Raw genomic sequence first — 20,143 nt, 5'->3', positions numbered from 1 at the left:
GCGCGCCAATTATTTTTTCAAACACAGTCCTAAACTAAAAAAAAACTGGAGTGTGTAATATCACAAATTAAATTGATAAACAATTTAATGCTGCTGACATTGATGAGTATTTTTTAAAATACTGTAAAGAATTAGAAAGTACAAATTAAAATATTTTAAAACCAAAGATATTCCAACGCGATATCTTTTTTAAAGCAAAAACAAAAGCGAAAAGAGCTGTGTTTTATGAGCATTTCTATTACGTAAAAAAAAGGAAAAAAAATCATTTAAAAAGTTCTAACGATATGCAAATGGCAAATTCGATGCTGTAAATGTTGACTGAAGCTCATAATTTCAGAACGATAACTCGCGTACATGTACATACGCAGACAGATCCAGCAAAATTGTTTGTTTTCCCTCAGTAATTTCTCGTGCAGCATATTATTTTAGAAGGCAGCTCCGCGTGCGAAAAATTGAATAATTTTCGCCGTGGATACGTCGATAAGCAAAACTCGCACCGCGATAATTCGTGAGCACACGACATTATCGCAATGGCCGACCATAATTACCCTTTGCGCGCAAAGGGGTGTCTTCTCACCGCAAATTATTTTTCACGAGGGCATTGTCGGGCTCCCGCACCGACAATGCGGGACTTCGACGGCAGAGAAACCGCCGGTTTACGAATCCATATGCGGCCTACCGCGTCTGCGGGAGCGATCCTTGTCGATAATCGCTTTATAATCGCCACTTCCAAAAGGAATAATTTACTCCGTCGGACGTGGAACTCTCTCCCGTTCCCCCGTAATTAAACACGGCGGATCTCTCCTTTCGTGCCCGGAAACAACGGATGTGTGAACGCGGCCAATGCCGGTAGATTGTACTCGGAGATTTGTTATCATCCCGCCCTTATCATTTTCATCGATATGGAGAGATACGTTACTCTTGAAAAGTTTTGCGAGCCGTGAAGAGAGAATCGTTGCTTTTATTCAGCACTCCTAAAGCATGGTACCAAAAAAAAAAAAACGTAAGACAGTAAGACATAAACAGTTGAGTAAGTAAGTCAGTTAATCACAGTAGAGACAGGTAATAATGTAAACAGTAGTAAATCTAATGTTGATTTGCTTGCTGCTTACATCTTATTGCTTAAATTTTTTGCGTGTTATAGCCTTTATTAATGATTTCTTTTTAATTTGATATCGATTTTTCTTCGAGAAACACATTATGGATTCACATTATCGAGGCTACAACTGTTAAAGGAAAATTTATGGAAATTGTTGAAAGCTGTGTGGGAGAGAATCTGGAGAAATTTTAAAAGAATTAACTTCAGACTTCTTCTCATCCATCGTGATGCATTTAAATTTCATGACATCGATGTTCCAAAGCAGAATTCATAATTTACTGAATGAAAATTAATAGCGCGGTGGTAACGCGACTTGTAAGCCATTATCGACATATTAATTGGTTCATGCTAATGAATTTGTAAATTGAAAGTGCGCTCAGTTATGAATACAGTTATATGTACGGGTTCGTAAACCTGTAGAACGAAATAAGATTTCACAAGAAAAAAAAGGAGAGAGAAAATTATACGTAATGTAAATCATACGCATATAATAATATAAAGTAAAAGTTTCAAGTATAAATTTTTATCAGATGCATGTTTTCAATTTCCGCTGTTTGAGAAACGGATAATCAACTCAACTCTGTAAAAAATATTGACAGTGTGTCATATCATAAAAAATCCTGCTGCTATATATATTTTCTCAGTACAATAAATAAAATAGTGCTTATAAGCATAAACTAGGTATTGATGCTTTAATTTATCTCACAACTTTAATCTAATATAAATATTAATAAAAACAAACATTTTGCCCTAGACCTACATTATAAATTGTATTGTGAACTGAAGATCGGCCTAATCTAAATTGAAGAGTTTACGTTATTGATACTTGTACTAAATTAAAGTTATAAAGTTATTAAAGCATCAATACTTTGTGCTCTCGTAAATTCTTTTTTACCTTATTGATTTAATCCACTGAATCTTGTTAAAATCACTTTTTATTTTTAAGTACAATTATATAATAATTGTATCTTTATATATTGCATGGATAAATGTAGCAGCAGATATCCTTCGTGCCATTTCAGCATGACACATTTAATGAAGTTTTAACGAAGTACGTCGCTTTAATTTATTCGCAACATCTCCATTGCGAATTCCTTCAAAATCACCGTGTTCCCGTGGCTATTAATCATTAATTGTCTCATTGCGTATTCGACGGGGACCCGTTCGACGGACCGGAAAAGGAGCCAGTGGTCGGCAAGATTACTGGACCGATTTCCATGTCGCGCGCTCGTTTATCGATCGATCAATTAAGCGGCCGAATTAATCAGCGCGCGCGGCGATTGCCGCGGAAACGAGATACGAGGAATCGTATGAGTGCTAATGAAGCGCATTAATTGGAATGTTGACCGAGACTCGTTAATTAAATGGCTCGAAGGCGGTGGTAACCGTCGTGAAGATCGATGGATCGATCAGCAATCGATATTTAATAGATCTCATTGAATAATGGCGAACGTCGGTGCGCGGCATTTGCTATTATTCAATGAGATCTATTAAACATCGATTGCTGATCGACTTTTTTTTTATCTTCGTACGCGCGATTTCCTGGATGATTCAGCTTCATTATCACAGGTTCATAATCGTTTATCCACTAATTAATACGAGGGACAACGTATCAGTTGATGGTTGGCAGGAGTGACAGGCTAACTCATCTGTGCACCTTGTTCATCGTACAGATACATATCTATACTTTACCATATTTTGTGTGAAGAAATATTTTGTTACGAGACTTTTTTTATTTGTTTATTTACAAAGTTACAGAACCAGATTACAATTTGATACTTAAATAATTATAATAAAACAAATTATCTGTTTTTATTCGTGCATATACATTCTATTCAAATTGTATTTGATCTTTTAGAAGTAATATTGTGTCATGAGATTTTCTTAACTTTTCTATTTTGCATTTTTTTCAAAAATCTTGCTTTATAGCAGGTCTTGCGTAATCATCCATGGATGATTACGAGTGACATCGCAATTTTCTCAGTATTTTAACTTTTTAGTATTTTAGCGTGTTTTGGTTGAATAAAAATTCCGATATAAGTCTCTACCTAAGAGACTACAAAATATTCTATGAATATTTTTATATAAAAGTTCTTAATTTTTGAATTTGAGTATTTGAATTTGATGCTCGTAGAATTTGCAAAAAATCATTCCATTGAAAAATTCATATTTATAAGAAACCCATATTTAGAAGAAACATAGAATATGTTATTCAAAATATTCATAGAATTAATGAGTTGTATTTGCGCAGTACATTAATTATATCTAGATAGACAAAAATCTATGAATAGTCTTACGAAATACAAATGTTCTTTCCGAACATTTAAATTGAATGTTCTGAATATTTTATTTAAAAATTCATATTTATGTATAACAAAAAAAACATTGATAGAAAGTTGCTTAGAATATTTGCAAAATTAATAAATTGCGCATGCCCAGTGTATTATCTTATCACAAGATTAGGCCCAAAAATATATAAAGATATAATATTTACAATGATACAATGTCAACAAGATAGAATGATACAATGTTTCTATAGAACATTGTATATTCTAACAATAAGCCTTATTCATAAAACATTTGTAGTTTTACCATTTGAATATACTATGAACATATCATTAATATTTGACAGTACTTTAAATATTATACATCAATAGACTATATGAATATATTCTTAATAAATATATTTTATAAAATATTAATAAATATTTAGAAAATATTTAGAATGTTTACGTGCTATTTGGATATAGTCTCTTCTGCCGATTCTTAAATGTGCTTTGTACTTTGCGAGCTCTCAGAATACCGATTTTTCGACGTATTCATTAAACATGAATTTACAACGCGACCGTAAGCGTCGCTCCCGCGAAATTACACGCGTTTCAAAATGTCCGATAGATATAGGACTTCCGTGGGAATGCGCTTTACGACAAGCGATATTCACGGGGAAACTTGATCGGACGTAGTATGCGTGATTGTGTTAGATGAACGTGATAAAATTGTCGCTGTTACTACACTCGGAATGTTACGCGCTGTCTTTCGCGACCGAGAGACGATCTTAATCGCGCCCGAGCGCTATTGCGATAACGGCGTGGTTAAAAATTATCCGTACGTTAGCTCTATCGCGAACCGCATATACGGAGCCTTATCGTATTTCGCGTGCCGGTAAATGAGTTAAAATAATACGTTTCATTAAGTCCTGCGGGATTAGTTTCGCTGTTACGAGCGTGCCGGCAGATAAGCGGCCGGATTATATGCGCGCACAGGGCGCAAGTGCACAAGGGAGGATACGCCGCATTCTTGAGAGAGTTGAGTTGTTCGCATGCACAAATTGTTGTTTGCCGCGGGGTCACGCGTCAACTTAGCGCCGACGACGCGTTTCACCGACGGTCCCCACGAACACGAGCGCGATATCAAGTTACCGTGTTTTACGATCAGCTATTAAAAGAAAAAGGGAACGAAATTTCTCTTTTCTACATGAAATGAACTATGTCATTTTATTATTCCTTTATTCCACCCCCTTCCGTGTTATTTTTCTCCCTCAATCTGAATTTAATTAAAATACTTGCTTGAAACTTCCATTGCACCTTAAAGTATAAAAATACCAACACGCATCAATTGATACGCTAAAGCAATATGTATTAAATAACTGCTCTATCTGAGCTACACTTTAAAACGTTTAACATATATTAAATGTGGTTGCTTCGAACTATAAAAAAATATATAATTCGTCGCTCGAGTTTTCTTAAAGAATAGGATCGGTGTAGAAAGTTTCACGAGTCTCACGGTCATGAACACGGAACGATTTAGGTGTATCTACGAAGTCACAATTGATACCTCGTTTGCCTCTCCGATGGGGTAACGCCTACGCCAATGTGCGAAGGGTAAAACAGAGACGTGTCGGTTTGTTGGGCGAAGAGCATACCACGTAAGGCCCGCGGCCAGGTGAGGAGAGTGGCGGTCGAGGGGAGGCAGACAGCAGCGGTGGTGGCGGAGGTGGCGGGAACGGGAAGGTGGGAGGGGAAGAGACAGAACTCGGAAGAGGTGGGGGAACGTCCGAGGGTTCAGAACTGCTAATTATGTAAATTGCCGGTGTTGCAAATTACCCTCACAGTTTGCGTTCATTCTGCACACAATCCACACGGTCTCCGCACACCTCGCATGGAATCCATCCACTTGGATACTGTTACTTCCTCCGGCGAGGAGAAGAGAAAGGGAGAACGGAGGAGGAGGAGAGGGAAGATGGCGGCTGTTAGAGCGAGATGGATGAGTCCCCCCGAGGACGCGAACCGAGAGCCTCTCGTTCGATGCCTCCTTCTTACCTCTCATTCATCATCACCGGTACTCGACGATGCGCGGGTACCAGTATCCGCTAACAGATACCGATGTCGGACAGCTCACAGCGAGCGATCGCGAACGTTTTCATCATCGGGTGTCGCATTACCGTGAACGAGATACGCGAACAATTTAAGGGAAGATAGGATGAAAGTTTGACACGCGAATCAAAGTGGATGATAATAAAGCATCTATCTAAAGGATATTTTCGTAGAGAGTAGTAAGATAAATTATTAAAAATCACGATCGATCTATTACAATTAAAAACCTAGCGCAACAGAATTTTATTTTTTGCAGTATTAAATATTAGAAATACCATTAAAATGCACTTGTAAAAAAAATTTTTATTATTATTTCATAATATTTTTAAGAATTTTTCATATTTTAAAGTATTTTCAACTTTTTCAAGAAATCTTAGAACTCTTCAAAATTTAAGTATATGAAGAATTCTCTAAAAAAGATATAGACTTTCTCAGCACTTCTAAACAATCCAATTCGTACAAAAAAAATTTGAATTTAAAAGGTTTATAAAATCATATTTTATTTTACACTTAAATTCTGAACAATTCTAAAATTTACATAATATTAAAATTTTTTTAATTTTGCCAACTCTTTAATCTTGTTTTGTTGCTATTATTTTTTACACCTCTAATTTCTCGTCCGAATACCATGTACATTGCATTGTGGTGCATTTTAAAAAACGATGTAACTGTCGTCAGCAAATGTGCCTCCGAAATCAGTAACGAGAATGAGAAGAACGCGTCTATCATACCAATGATATAGATTGTAGAGGATCCTCAGGTCACATAATTTTGGCATTAATGAAAAATGTATAAGATAAGAAATAATCTTTCACTAAATAACCTCACGTCATACAGCAGTACAGTTCAAAAGTCTTACGAGTCATTTCTAAGAATGGGGAGTTCTTCGTCACTGCCACTCAAGATATATTCCTTGTTATTTTACAGTGTTGTTATTCTACAGTATTTTACAGTAACAGCAGTTTCGCCGAATGGCGAAAGTGCTGTAGATCTGTCCTTCCAAATTATATAACACCAGTTGTATAGTACTGTTGTATATATTTATTTACTAATTCTGTTTAATAATACTGTTACATCTTTAACATTTTTATTCTTTTAAATCCACAATTTTAATATTGCTTTAATTTCGATTTTTTTTTACCAAAATAGATCTATTAATCTTTAATTTCTCAATATGGGATTCTGAAAAATTATGAAGAATTCAAAGAAGAATTTTCCAAACCACGGTGTTTCGTTCAAAAGAAAAATTGTTTCGTATGGTTTCTGATGTTCAACTGTCACTGCATTCATCTATCTTTCAACTTTGTGTCGCGTAAATTCAACAATGTATCGTTCGTTCGTCATGAAAAAAAGATACGAAAAGTTCGTACGGACAGTACGAATTATATTTCTGGCACTTACATCGTTTGCAGTTCCAGTCCGCAATTTGTCTTGTCAATCGTGAACGAGATGGATAACGAGACAGATCCGCGATGCGTGCCACAATGTTGCGACTGTCAAAATCGAACGTTTTTGTTGGGCCAGATGGATGAAACGGATGCAAATTCGTTTTGCGAGACGAAGAGGAAGAGAGAAAAAAAATGAGAAGATAAAATTGAAGCGAGGAAGAAGAGGAAAGAAGCGCGGCAAGTCGCAAATGAGGGAAGAAGACGAGTAGGTACCTTTCGCGATCTTTCTTACTTCGTCAAAAACCGGTACTCAACGAGCGCGGAACGGACGGCCGTCGGAAAAGTTAGCGAAACGGTCGTTTTCATTTACTACGCGAGTCGCAGATGACACCAATTGGATCGCGCGGGATCCGCAACATCGTCGAAGACGCAACTGCAGGTTGCAATCGCGTGACTACGACGAGTTTTACCTCGTTCGTGCTGCAGGTGACGCAAACTTAGTTACTTATCACGAGGAACGGATAGCGCTTGATATAGTACTTGGAACGAATATGACGATGTGAGGGACGGTATCGCGGTGCGTATCACGCAAAATGATCGTGTATGCAAATTTGTGGATAGCGCGCGTACGCTATAATTAATATATGTCAATGAGCGCGTTAACGAGGTACTTATGATACGCCATGTATTGTTGTGAGAAGTGAAAATACGTACGTGGCGCAAAACGCGGCCATTACAATGAGAATTTATAGCTTCGGCGAATTCAGGTTGATCTGACTGGGTTAAACTGCGAAGATAAGGTCGCGAGACGATTAATTACAATTAGGGTGAGCCTTGTATGGTACAAAGAAGAGAGAGTAACCTACTCGACGTGGACGGATACATTGTCATTCAAATTTGGCGCAGGAGGTGTTTAACGACACGAAACGTCGTTCAGCATCGCTGAACGAAACAAGCTACGTAAATTAGGGAAGATAAGTGGTCGCGCAGGCTACAGGATGAAGAAGTTCGGACACGCAGGTCTTCTACCTTTTGCAGGAAGTGCTTGATGCCCGGACAATTGAAGAGCTGTGTATCTCATCTCTGTTCAACCGCCTTCGACCCTATTAACTCTCACTGATTTGTATTCGCTGATTATTTCACGGATGCAATAGAATAATGATGAGCAATAATAATAATAAAAATTAATTATTTATGAAATGACTAATTGCTCAATTACTCAATGTTATGTTTTTTCTCTCATATACATATATTATACATATTTTTTACATATCTGTGTACTAATTTATAAATTAATGCCTAAAAGTGTACAATATAGAATTGAAGTCATTGAGTCACGAAATATAACTAGCTTAGTTGATACTTTAATGTTGACTCAGAACATAAATCGTTGGTTCACAATTCTATGATAAATATGCTTCATATAATTATCGTCTGTCCACTCGAGATTATCACGATCGAACGTTTAGTGAAGAGACGGGACCAAATTTTATCGCGCCGCGTCAGATCGGCGTAACATTAAGTATCACGTAGGAGACGTCAGCCAATAAAGTAGAACGTGCACACGAACAAATCGTTTAATCCAACTCGAGGCCGATCGAGGTAATGACGGCCATAAACTGCAGCGTTGAACACAGCGCTCCAAGGTTCCTGGACCCAAACGGAATTGGGCCTGACAGGCGAAATGAGCCCGGCGTCCCATGTATACCTGCCCCCGCTACGCCTCCTCTCGCTCCGTCACTTGTCTCACGCGTCCGTTCTCTCTCTTTTCTTCCTGGACCCGCTGGGTCTACGACTTGGATGCCACAAGCCTTGGATCCCAGATGGAGGATCCGGTTCCAGGAACCGAGCATGTAAAACACCGGTTAAAGTCGTGCTTCCCAAGCCGGAATCAATAGGAAAACAATGGCCCGACAGGTCCTAAAGTGTCTGACAAATGTTCCACGCGTGTCGCGAGGCCTGTCCGGACGCGGGCCAACGTCTCGAATTTTTCTTTTCCGCCTGCGCGAAACTTCATGTTCCAGCATCAGCATCGTAATTGTATTGTATCGGTCAAGCGAGATGCCCGCGGAATGCGGTTGGAAGTAAATACCAAACCTGCACGCTGGTCCAGACTTAAAAAAAAATATAAGATAGAACATAATATTAAAACAAATATTAAAATAAATCTTTTGTGATAGATGTAACTAAGCAGTGCAGCGAAACTTCTGGCAACTATTAGAAAAACTTCGTTAAAAATGCCGAAATATGCATTACAAATCTCTTAAAATAGCATTTTAAATTCCTTTTGCTTTACGTTACTAAAAATCTCATTACTTTAACCTTTGATTTTTATGGTTAATTGATTTGCTGATACTTCATCTCGATGAAATTAAAGTACTTATTGTCGAAAAAATTAAGTGTTTAAGACTTTGAGAGATTATTGGACGGACGAATAGATGTATGGACAGACGGATGGATAAAAGAACCAACTAATGGTTGACCCAACACTGTGAAATTATAAAGTAGTTTGTTAGTGCAGTACATAATAACAAAATGTAAAAAACATAAAACTATCTTGTATATATTTGCTCATATTTACACATATCAATCGAGTGCATGTCGCGTAACAATTTCGCGTCTCGAATCGATAGATAAGCCACACTAAACAAAATCTTTCAAAAAGCCATTCGATATCCTGGAACTTTCCTCTACAAAAGATCTGCTATTTGCGGCACTAATAAGTCACCCGACCGGGTCGATATCTCGCTGGGCGTTGTTTGCATTTGAATAACACGCGAGCGACAAGATCCTTTTTCGCGGATGTATGCTACGAAATAAATAAATCCACCGGCCAGGACCAGGCGATAGGACCACCGAGCCAACCAGGTAACGACGCTCGTAAAGTCCAAATTAAAGTTGAATTAAGCGGCCGCGACGAAATCTGTCGATCGATTGTCGTTCGCTGTCGAGCGACCAATTCTCTGGATCTCCTCCTGTTACATTTTCTTATATCTGCGTCCTGACTTCTCTCGTTCACCTCGTTATACGACGTCGAGCCAGTTCCTGCACCTTCTTCTCTCGTCTTTGTGATCGATCGATCGAGCGGTCGAACATGTTACCGATTAAACGAGTCGCACGCCGTTCGCAAATTAAGCATGTAAGACGAGCGAATGTATGATCGTCGATTTCGATTTACATTGAGACGTTTGACTTTCTTGGAAATTAATCACCTAATTATTAGTAGCTACGCGTGATTACTTTGTTGTACGTTGTTAAATACCAATTCGTTAATACTCGTCTACATGTTGATGGTTGTCGCAATCGATTCGTTCTAATATTCGAATTATGAAAACGTGAAAAGCCCTTGGTTTGTCGAAGTCAATTATTTTTATCTGTACATCAGATCTATGTACAAGTAAAAAGTTAATATAATATAAGATAAAACGGATAGTGTAATTGAAGATGTACTCTAAGAAAAGAGTATGCAATTTCTCGCCTGTATCATTGCAGTCAAACATGATTGTCTGGCTAGTCTAGTATTCTAACAAGTTCCCATCAAGGAATGCATTCGTAATTGAACGAATGAACATCACGGCAATTGGTAGAGTCCTCCCCGGGCAACAGTCTGTCATTTCTGTCATTCGACTTGAGTATTCGCGGAAAGTGGGATCAAACATGGAGTCCCGGAACGAAGAGTAGCTCGAGAGAACAATTGGTTGTGGATTCGACTCGTTGCAGAATAATTATGCGCAGGTTAAATTGAGAAAAACAGGTATTATCTGTATAATTCGAAAAATCTCTTAGAAAATTGATGGACACAATTGAGAAAGATCAAGTGAAAAAATAAATTGAAAAACTATCGTTTACAGTATCTATTTATATTTAATAATTACTTTTTATTCAATAATTTGAGAAATATTGATAAAATATCTCAGGAAGGAAATATTTGTGATTCATAATATCTGATAGGTAAGTCAATAAATAACCTTTTACTTTCAAGATTCAAAATGGTAACATTAAGATTACTTACTTATAGAATTTATCTATGTAATTTAGCAAAATAAAATATTTTTGTGTAGCGTTAGATAAAAAAAAAATTCTTCCAAAGAATATGGTAAAGAAGCATAACTGAAGAGCACGAAGTAGAAGGTGAAGGAGACGCAAAAGAAGAAGAAGAAGAAGAAGAAGAAGGAGAAAGAGGAAGAGAGGAGGAAGAAAGAATGCAGAAATAGAAGGAGCGACGGTGGAGGCGATGTGTGTGGGTTCAACGCAGGGGTGTCGGGTTACCAATGAAATAGTGGTACCATTTTGTTTACATTATTGTCGGGGGTGTGCACTGACCGGGTGTGGGTATAAGGAGGCACAGGCGTGTCCGATGCGAGCGCGTGTGTTACGCACACCGATCGCAACACCGATGTAGCATGTCCGAGGTGAAGAATCACGCTTGCACGATCAACGCTTGCGCACCGCAAAAATTATCCCTTAGTTCTGGACTCGGCTCCGAGGGAGTAGTTCTTGATTGGACCGATCTCTTCGCGAAGATATTGTATTTTCTCAGTGTTTCGTTCCCTACGAATCCAGATGGCTGATGAAGGTACCAAGAGCTCTCTCGATTGGATGACACGTATAAAACTACATACGGCTTTGTTTCCTCAACGTTTTGGTGTAGATTAGATTAACTGGATCTCAGTTAGTCTTTGTATCTTCAGATCATATTGACTTTTCGTCATCCTCTATGCCCAATTATCTTGTCAACACGCTCTTCTTTCGTAAAAAATATCCAAACTCCTATTTTTTGCAACATTCGATTATTTATTAAATATATCTCTTTTAATGGATTCGAGCTTTTTCTGACGATACCAGTTTTATAGAGAAAATAGTAGAAAAAAATGCAAATATATTGCTTTTAACCTTGATTTACAATATGTTCTTTACTTTTTGTTTCTTGCTTTTTATCTCTTACCTTTTTCTCCTCTTTATAATCGTTTTATCGACAATCATGTTCTTGTCTCTTCCGAAGTTCGTTAACTTTTCTCGGGCGACAGAAAAGAAGAAACAAGATACGAGGCAAAAAGACAAAAAGTAATAAGCATGAAACAAAAAGTAAAGATTGCAATATTATAGATACTAGACTTTATATTAATTATTGTTAGTTAATAAAAATATGAAGTAATTTAGACTTTTAAAAGCTAATGACAATATCTATAAATATGATACATATATATCGATAATCATATGACATCTTATTATAGTACAGACATTACTGGTATTTCAAGAAGTAACAATACCGAAGTACGAATTACCAGTTCGATCGTTCGCTCGGTGAAAGAACACTTCCGTCAGCGACGCAATCAGTATTGTTTTCAGATTTTTCGCGCCGGATAATTCGTTGAATACAGTCGGCATTAACCGGTGCGGGAACAGAAGCGGCACTCGTAGAAATGCAAATTTCGGGAGGAAATCCAGGGTGGTGAGATAGCATTGGGAAGAAGCGACGAGGTGATGGAGGAAAGTAAGAAGAGATAGGGAAGAGAGAAAGAGATAGTCGCGAGGAGGTTATCTGGACAAACATGTGGTTATGTCGGGCCGAGGTTGGCCCAGGTTATGATAGGTTCGCGTGGTTGGCCCACATTAGACAGATCCACGGATCGAGATCTCGAATCGTAGAAATCCCCCTTCGTCCCCTTCTTCCTTATTGGGATGATACCATGATACTCGGTTATTAGACGTTACGCGCGACGGTACCTCATGCTTCTTCTTCGTCTTCTTCCACGGCTTTTATGCCACGGGCTGGCGACCTCAATGGTCTCTCGACCGACGACCTATCGATGGTGTATGGTATATCCCTTGCACGGACGAGGGAATCGTGCGGTAAATCGTGTAATTCCGTTCCTCAGCTCGATTCTACGATTCCCCCGTCGTGGCGCAAATCAAACGTAGAAAATCGTAGAACACTTATATACGGCGCGGAGACTGTCTTCCGGATCGAGACAGTTCTCAGGTACGAGATCAAGCATCGAAAGCTGTTCCTAGTCTCGTGAGAGGATCCTTCGTCGGATAATCATCGACGAATCAATCATTCGGGCGATTGATGGATGTCGTACTTTGCTATGCGGATACCCTGATCGTATCGATCCTTTTTTTCAAGCTTATTAGTATTCTTTTATATTCTAAACCGTCATCGCTTTAGACTTTTAAATCTTTAATACCGAATTTTTAAGAATTATGCTTAAAGATTGATCTAGAGAGTTTTCAAATTTTTGTTTGCACGATTTTAATGCTGTCATCGTTGAATATTTACTGAATGCATACGGAATTATATAGTTTATTTAGAACGGTAGTAATGCAGAGGCTTTCGTTGGCCTTTTGGGTCACCTACATCAAGGTTCTCCGATTGATTCGATTCACTTTATTCAATCGCTGGCGGGCTTTTGCGATCCCTATAGCACACCATAAGCTACCTTCGAGTATTCTAGTAACCGTGGAAGTAGGTGAGTTACGAACAGCCATAAAAACTCGTGTATTCGGTCAACGACTAGAAAACATTATCTCGTATGATGTTTTCTCTTTGTAACTCGATCGAGAGTTTAAAATCGGAATCAATCCGATCATTGAACCGAGTGTTTGAATAACTTTGAAAAAATCCAAAGATGATTTGATGTATTTAGAGATCACGTATTTATTGAATAATTTAAAGGATTTTTGTTGATTTAAGATCCAATCTTAATTTAATTTTTAATCTTGTCTTAATATAACTTTTAATTTAAGAATTAATTTTTAATCTTAGAAATTATTTTAATCTTAAAAATAAAATTATAAAAAAATTAATAAAAATAAATAAAGATATGTAAAAATATATCTATAAAAAAATACATAAAGTGACTCGTTAGTTTAGAGACTATTTATATATATTTACTAACTTAATTTAAAGCATTATTTTTTTATTTTATAAAGTTCGACCTAAATTTAATTTTTAATCTTATCTTAATGAATTTTAGCTTTTAATTTGGGATTTAATTTTACAATTAAAAGTTATTCAGATTGTTCTTCGAACAAGATGCTAATCGAGTCATCTCATTCTCTCCTTCTTCCTCCATTTATTTTATTTTTATTTTATTTTTATTTTATTTTTATATCATTTGTATTATTTTTGTTATTATTATTTTCTTTTCTTATACTTTTGATTTTTTATGTTCTGAAAAGATTTGCCCTATAATATTAATGAACATCTTTATCTATTTCTTTCTGTCTTTTCTGCTTTGTCTTCTCCTTGACTCCTGAATCCAAGCGCGTCAATATGTCCGCTCGCATAAGTGTACGTATACGCGAACCTGTGGCTGGAAGCCTCACCGTAATTACGCGGGGCGACTATTCATTAAACTGATTACACCTTATTCCCTCTGCACTCCCCCGCCCGGCCCTCGCTTCCCCGCTGCTCTTCACTCGTTCACAGACGCTCCTCTCGTCGTTTGAGAAAGAAGCCGAGAAGCGTCGTTTTCGTTCTCGCTGCAACGCGACGGCGCTTCATCTCGCCGCGCGAGCTCAACCGTTCTTCCTAACGTGCGCCATGACTTCGTGCGTTCGTATGCATGTTGGTGTTGCTATTTGCAGGTATTGCATACAGGTCCCGCATATAGTGCTGACAGGAATGCAAACAGGTACGTTGTTAGGATAGATTTTTGTATTGCACCTATCGCTTCTAAACGATTGTCTGTATGAGCAGCTATGCCGAGGCTCCGCGAACCTGCTAACATTTGAGATTCCCGTTGTAATTTATGTCTATGTACGCGTGTGTTCGTAAAGTTAGTGCCTCTTTTGTGGCAACGTTGAGTTTAATCGATCGGTCGTGATCGTGTATCGCCGTGAGGAGTCTTGAGGCGCGATTTCGCGCTGGAGCACGGATTCCGAACTGGTTTAGAATCACATTGAAGCTAAGAAGCTTAGATTTCTAGATTTAAAGAGGAATTACTTGTTCTATTGTTGGCGGATAAATCTACTTTGAGTCCGAGCAAGGCTCGCAGCAACGAATTATGTCGTCTCTTATCTCGGCTTCTATTAATTCTCTCGCCGTGCGATTTTCGCGATGTCCAATCAAAAAGATCTCTATACAACGTAAATTTTCAAGGGATCCAAAATATCCTAAAAATATCCAAAAGACATCTCTATGTTTTAAAGATATCTAGGATCTTAAAGAGATCTAGGATCCTCTTTGAATAAAGTGTATTGTATGGATAGAAAGCGTGGTATAAAAATATGAAGATTGCGTTAAGTTTGAAAGCTTTCAATGCTTCTTGTTTAATAAATAATAAAAATAAAATGATTATAAGTTTAAAATATGTAATTGTTTAAACCGAATGCTGCCAAGGTATTTCCATTCAGTCACATTTTTATTAGAAAATTGTGATCAAACTGAGGAAGTTGAGACACATAAATTAATGACTGAAGACCCTATAACAAAGTCTGACTATGAACAATTTAGTCAAAATAAGAATGAGAAAGGATATACAGAGTATTAACATTTTTTTTATTTATATGATAAATAGTACTCACCATACTGAATGTGAAAAAAAAACCATAGTAAACAGAGAGAGAGTGAAAGCTCAACTGTTTCTAAGATATAAATAACTTTGTATGTTGGTACATAACTAATTTATTGGCTTCTACGTGTTGTATGCGATGTGAAAATTTATCTCAGTGTTTATAAACCGGGCTTTGAATATTCTAATTCAATTTCCATACACATTTTATAATGAAAAATTTTACCATCAGTAAATTGATATAAACCAGCTGTCACACGCACTTAGGTATCAAGTATTATTTATTACAACTTTCACAACTTTACAAATTTATATAAAGTTTGATAGACTTTGGAGGACAAGCGTCGAACGCACAAAATCGAAAAGAGCGACCGACCGATTTTCTCTAACATTAAGAGGATGCTGGAGCAACAGCCGAATTTGCTCGGTGTCGATAAAACAGACTTTTAATTTCAAATAAAATACTACGTACATCAAGAAAACATTAATTAAAATATTACATACATTAAGCAAAATCATTAAATAAAACGTTACGTATATTTCTTGCTTTGCTATATTCTATATCACATAAATGCGAGGTTATGTACACTCAAATCGTACATCTTAAGTCATTTTTTTTGTAAAATCATAATTTGAAGGTTTCTTGATATTCTTATAAATTACTCAAATATGGGAAAGTATTTTCTGTTTGGATGTATCCTTGCATTCATTTATATATATGTGAAGGAAGCGAACCTACATGGTAACAGAAAACTGTAATTTACAATTTTTTGGGATTTTCATACCAGTTTGTACTTTTCTAAAGATATTTGCGTTTTTTTTTTATTCTGAAGAAGGATTTTTTATTCTATATAAGGAAAACGAAATGGTTTGAAATAACGCTCCGTTGGTAATCCCTTCGTGATGTAACTTCCCGAAAACTAGTCTTCCCGAAAGCGTTAATGCTTGCAGGGCTTGCACCATTAACGAATATCTTCGAATTCTCGCTCAATTGCTGCGTATTTTCTCGATTGCGTTCTTATTCTCGCTTACGTGTGTTTCGATAACCGATTATATGGAAACAAAGAAGTGCTGTAATCCATCTTTCGGTTCTAGTACTTTCCATACATGTTCATTTAGATTGGTCCAATTAGTAAATGCTTATTCCTACACATGTAAACTTCTTACATGTTAACATACATCTCTCATTTATTTTCGTCTTTAAATCCAATTTTGGAAACAAAAAATCTCAATACTGATAAGAAAAAGCTCAAAAGTGGTTCTAATCAATTTTAATAAAATTTGACAGGATTATAGAGTGTGTTCCTTTGAATATAATCATTTGAAGGCAGGTTAAACCGTTTCTGAGTCATTTCAATATTAAATTTAGTAGCGTCAATTCATTAGAGTTTATTAGAACGTTTATTCGAGTATATGTGGCGTAATAAATATAGAGTAACATTCTCTCAATTTATAGTGGGCATTCAGAACAATTATTCACTGAGCGCTTAGTGAGCTGTTGTCATTCTGAATGCAGATTCAAATTCAAACCTTAATAAGAATTATTGGTATATATATATATATATATGTATATATATATATATATATATATATATATAGTAATAAAAATCATTTTATATTTGTGTTAGAAACGATCCACTCAAGTCCTTGTTAAAATTTTGTATTAAAGCATTTTAGCATAATAAGATTATATGATTTAAATATTTTTTATTAAATTGATATTCAACATTTCTTAATGTCAAAATAATATAATTTGAATAAATGAACAAATAACAAAAATAATTCGTTTTAAATGTAATTTAACGTAAATAAAAAATAAATGAATAAAATATGCGTTAATTTAATATACCATAAGTATTAATTTTATTGAAAAAATATATTTTTACAATTTGTTTACAAACTATGTCTGTATTACCTTTCTTGTGTTTATTTTTTAAAATAATATTTGTATTATTTTCTAACACACACACACACACACACACACACACACACATCTTCATCTTGTATTAAATTAATTCAGAAATTTTTTAAATCATGAAAAGTGTTAAATCGAACACAAATTTTCTAATAGTGTTATTAATTAATTTTTTTCTATTATAAATATAATGTTTCATAAAATAATTGTGATTAATTCTTTTTAATCCTTTTATAAATTAATATTTTTTTCATTTCGGATTACTACGTTTAGAAATTTCAAGATGAAAATTTCGATAAAAGTAGATACATAAACATAAATTGTTAAAGCATCACATTTCTCAAAAGATATCGTCTTTTTTATACAATAATTTTAATACAATATTCACAATAAACTATATATATATATATATATATATATATATATATATATTATCTCTTGATACAAAATTATTATAACTGTCTGCTTGATATGAAGTGTTGCTAGAATCATTTCGAGAATGAATACAAAATGTAAACAGTGGATTTTATATGAGTGGAAACACTTAATATTCTTATACCGTGGTCAGAAGTGATACGTGAATTATACACAAGCGTGTTCACGCGATCCGTCGACTGATTCATCATAGATATCGCGTCTGATCGCGAGCCGGATATCTGTCAACTACGCGTTATCGATAACGGCGCATTTGCGGGTGCGATACGCGGACGTTACCATTATTACGACGACGTTGCGATATTGCCCACCGTGAATAGATAGATAGTCGGGGACTCTGGTGGAAATATTCACGTGCGTTGATTTCCTCAACGGATTATACGTATTATCGCGTACAGCTGTGGAGATGGTACACGCACGCACACGTGTACACGCGCAAGCACGCTTCCTCTCGCTGTCCTAGAAGATATACTCGCCGCCATTAACATTATTATGTGCGCCCGGACTCCTCAGTGGGGATAAGTGAACGCGCACGGCTTATTAAATTGCTGGTGTAACATTACGATTTACAGGGCAATAAGAGAGTTATCTAACCGGCGAGGTGGGAATCGTGTAGATGGGGCTTGCGACGCGAGTGTAGTGACAAGCGTACATACATGCGCGTCGCGACGATTTTTCACTACGCGATGCTTTCCACGAGGAAGGATGAGTTGACTTTTTTTCCTCCCCTTTTTTTCTTTTCTCGTCCCCTTTTCTTCTACTGAACTTATAATTATACGTGCGTTTTACAACAGTCGGGATTTACATTGCACGATATTAAACGCGAGATCGGCGAGATCGCTTGGTCGCGACGCGATAAATCGGAATCGCGTGCTACCCAAAAACGCGAAGATCTACGAGGTACTAAGCTGAGCGCTTTATCTTTATCTTTGTCTGATTAATAGATATAAGAGTTGAAATCATGGTCAAGCATGAATTCTCATCGAGAAATTATCTTGATTAATACAATTTTATTTTATTTTTAATAGAAAAATAAAATGAGTAGCCGATGTGCAAAAACAGTATATATCCAAAAATAAAAAAAAAAGATATATTGCAAACCTTGCTTTCTTTAGTCTCTTGGTCATGAATTGAATGTTTAAAAAATGTGTTCGAACAGTTACAAACTGTAAATATGTAATAAAATCAAGTACCTGATGATAATGCATGACGGGCGTCAAGGAATGACCGAATTAATTACAAATTGTATCGACCTTAGACAGATTTTTGTTCGTTTCATCTTTGTAAAAATTTAATTAAATTACAATTAAAAAAAATTGTTTATTCTAGAATGTTTTTTTTTAACACAAACAAAATTGCGAGAACGTCAGTATTTTGGACGTCAGTATCCGGATCGGCTGACAACTGGACGAAGATGCGTTTTCGAGGGGCGCGTCGAAACGCCACGCGAAGTAAAGTTCTAATGCGCGACGTGGCTGCGGGTAGAAGCAACGGGGAGAAAAGAGAGGGAAGTAAAATAAAAGGCCATGAGGATTCTGTGGGGCCGTAGGGCCCCGGAGGTTGTAGTGACTGCGCGAGAGAGTTGCTCGTCTAAAAGGAGTCCTAGGCAGGTTATCGCTCGGCAGAGGCTCAACAACGTAGCAATTATCAGCCATTCCTCGCAAATAGCTGATGGTTAGTGATAATTATCTGCCAAGAACGCCACGCCATTGGGCCAGCCACGGTCGATCTATATACCGGGTGCCTAGAGCGAAACATTCGACCTGGTCCTCGTCTCCTTTCTTTCCCGTGTTCCTTCTCTTTCCTCTTCTTGTCTTCCTCTTTCTTTCTCTTGATCTCCTTCTTTCTCTCTTTTTTTTCCTGTCTCTCTTGCTCTAACGTGGCTGTTTCTCCTTTTCTCTTCGTCTCCGTCTCGACCGTCTCATTTGAAATTGGTAGTAACGTTATGATAATTCCCGTTCTTCGACCGTGGATAAGATCCTTCGTTCCTATCCATGGAATTCGTATTTCTTTCGAATCGCATCGTCGATCCGAATCCCAACATTATCCGACATATTCGTATAATTCCCATGTCTCCTTAACAAATAATTATGAATATCGAATATAAATTCACTTGGCTATTAATGAATATAAACTACCAAGGATTTCCTGCCACGTTGTTTGAGCATTTCTATTTTTGCTATTATATTGACTTATTAGTATATAACTATGTTAGGATCATTCATTCGGACTGGAATGAAGCGTAGCATGAAAAAGAGGAGCAGCACGTTTGCATCTGACGCCGTGGTGGAATCATCGAATAAAACGGGACACCCGGTCGTTGCTATGGCAAATAAACGACGAATATGTGCGGGCAACAGTGTGTTAAGTACTGATATTAGGGTAATAAGCGTGCAAAGAGAGCTCTCGGCCTA

General features: G+C 36.8%; 1 protein-coding gene across 1 annotated transcript in view; it reads right to left on the bottom strand.

The window, feature by feature from the left end:
* Positions 1 to 20,143, bottom strand: part of Csl4 (exosome component 1 Csl4) — a 266,182-nt gene that overhangs the window by 88,469 nt on the left and 157,570 nt on the right. The gene's annotated exons all lie outside the window — the stretch shown is intronic.

This window comes from Acromyrmex echinatior, chromosome 1 (genome assembly GCF_024713525.1).
Source record: "Acromyrmex echinatior isolate Ae372 chromosome 1, ASM2471352v2, whole genome shotgun sequence".
Taxonomy (NCBI): domain Eukaryota; kingdom Metazoa; phylum Arthropoda; class Insecta; order Hymenoptera; family Formicidae; genus Acromyrmex; species Acromyrmex echinatior.
Note: the sequence above shows the minus strand (reverse complement) of the source record. Positions and strands in the feature narration are given on the sequence as shown.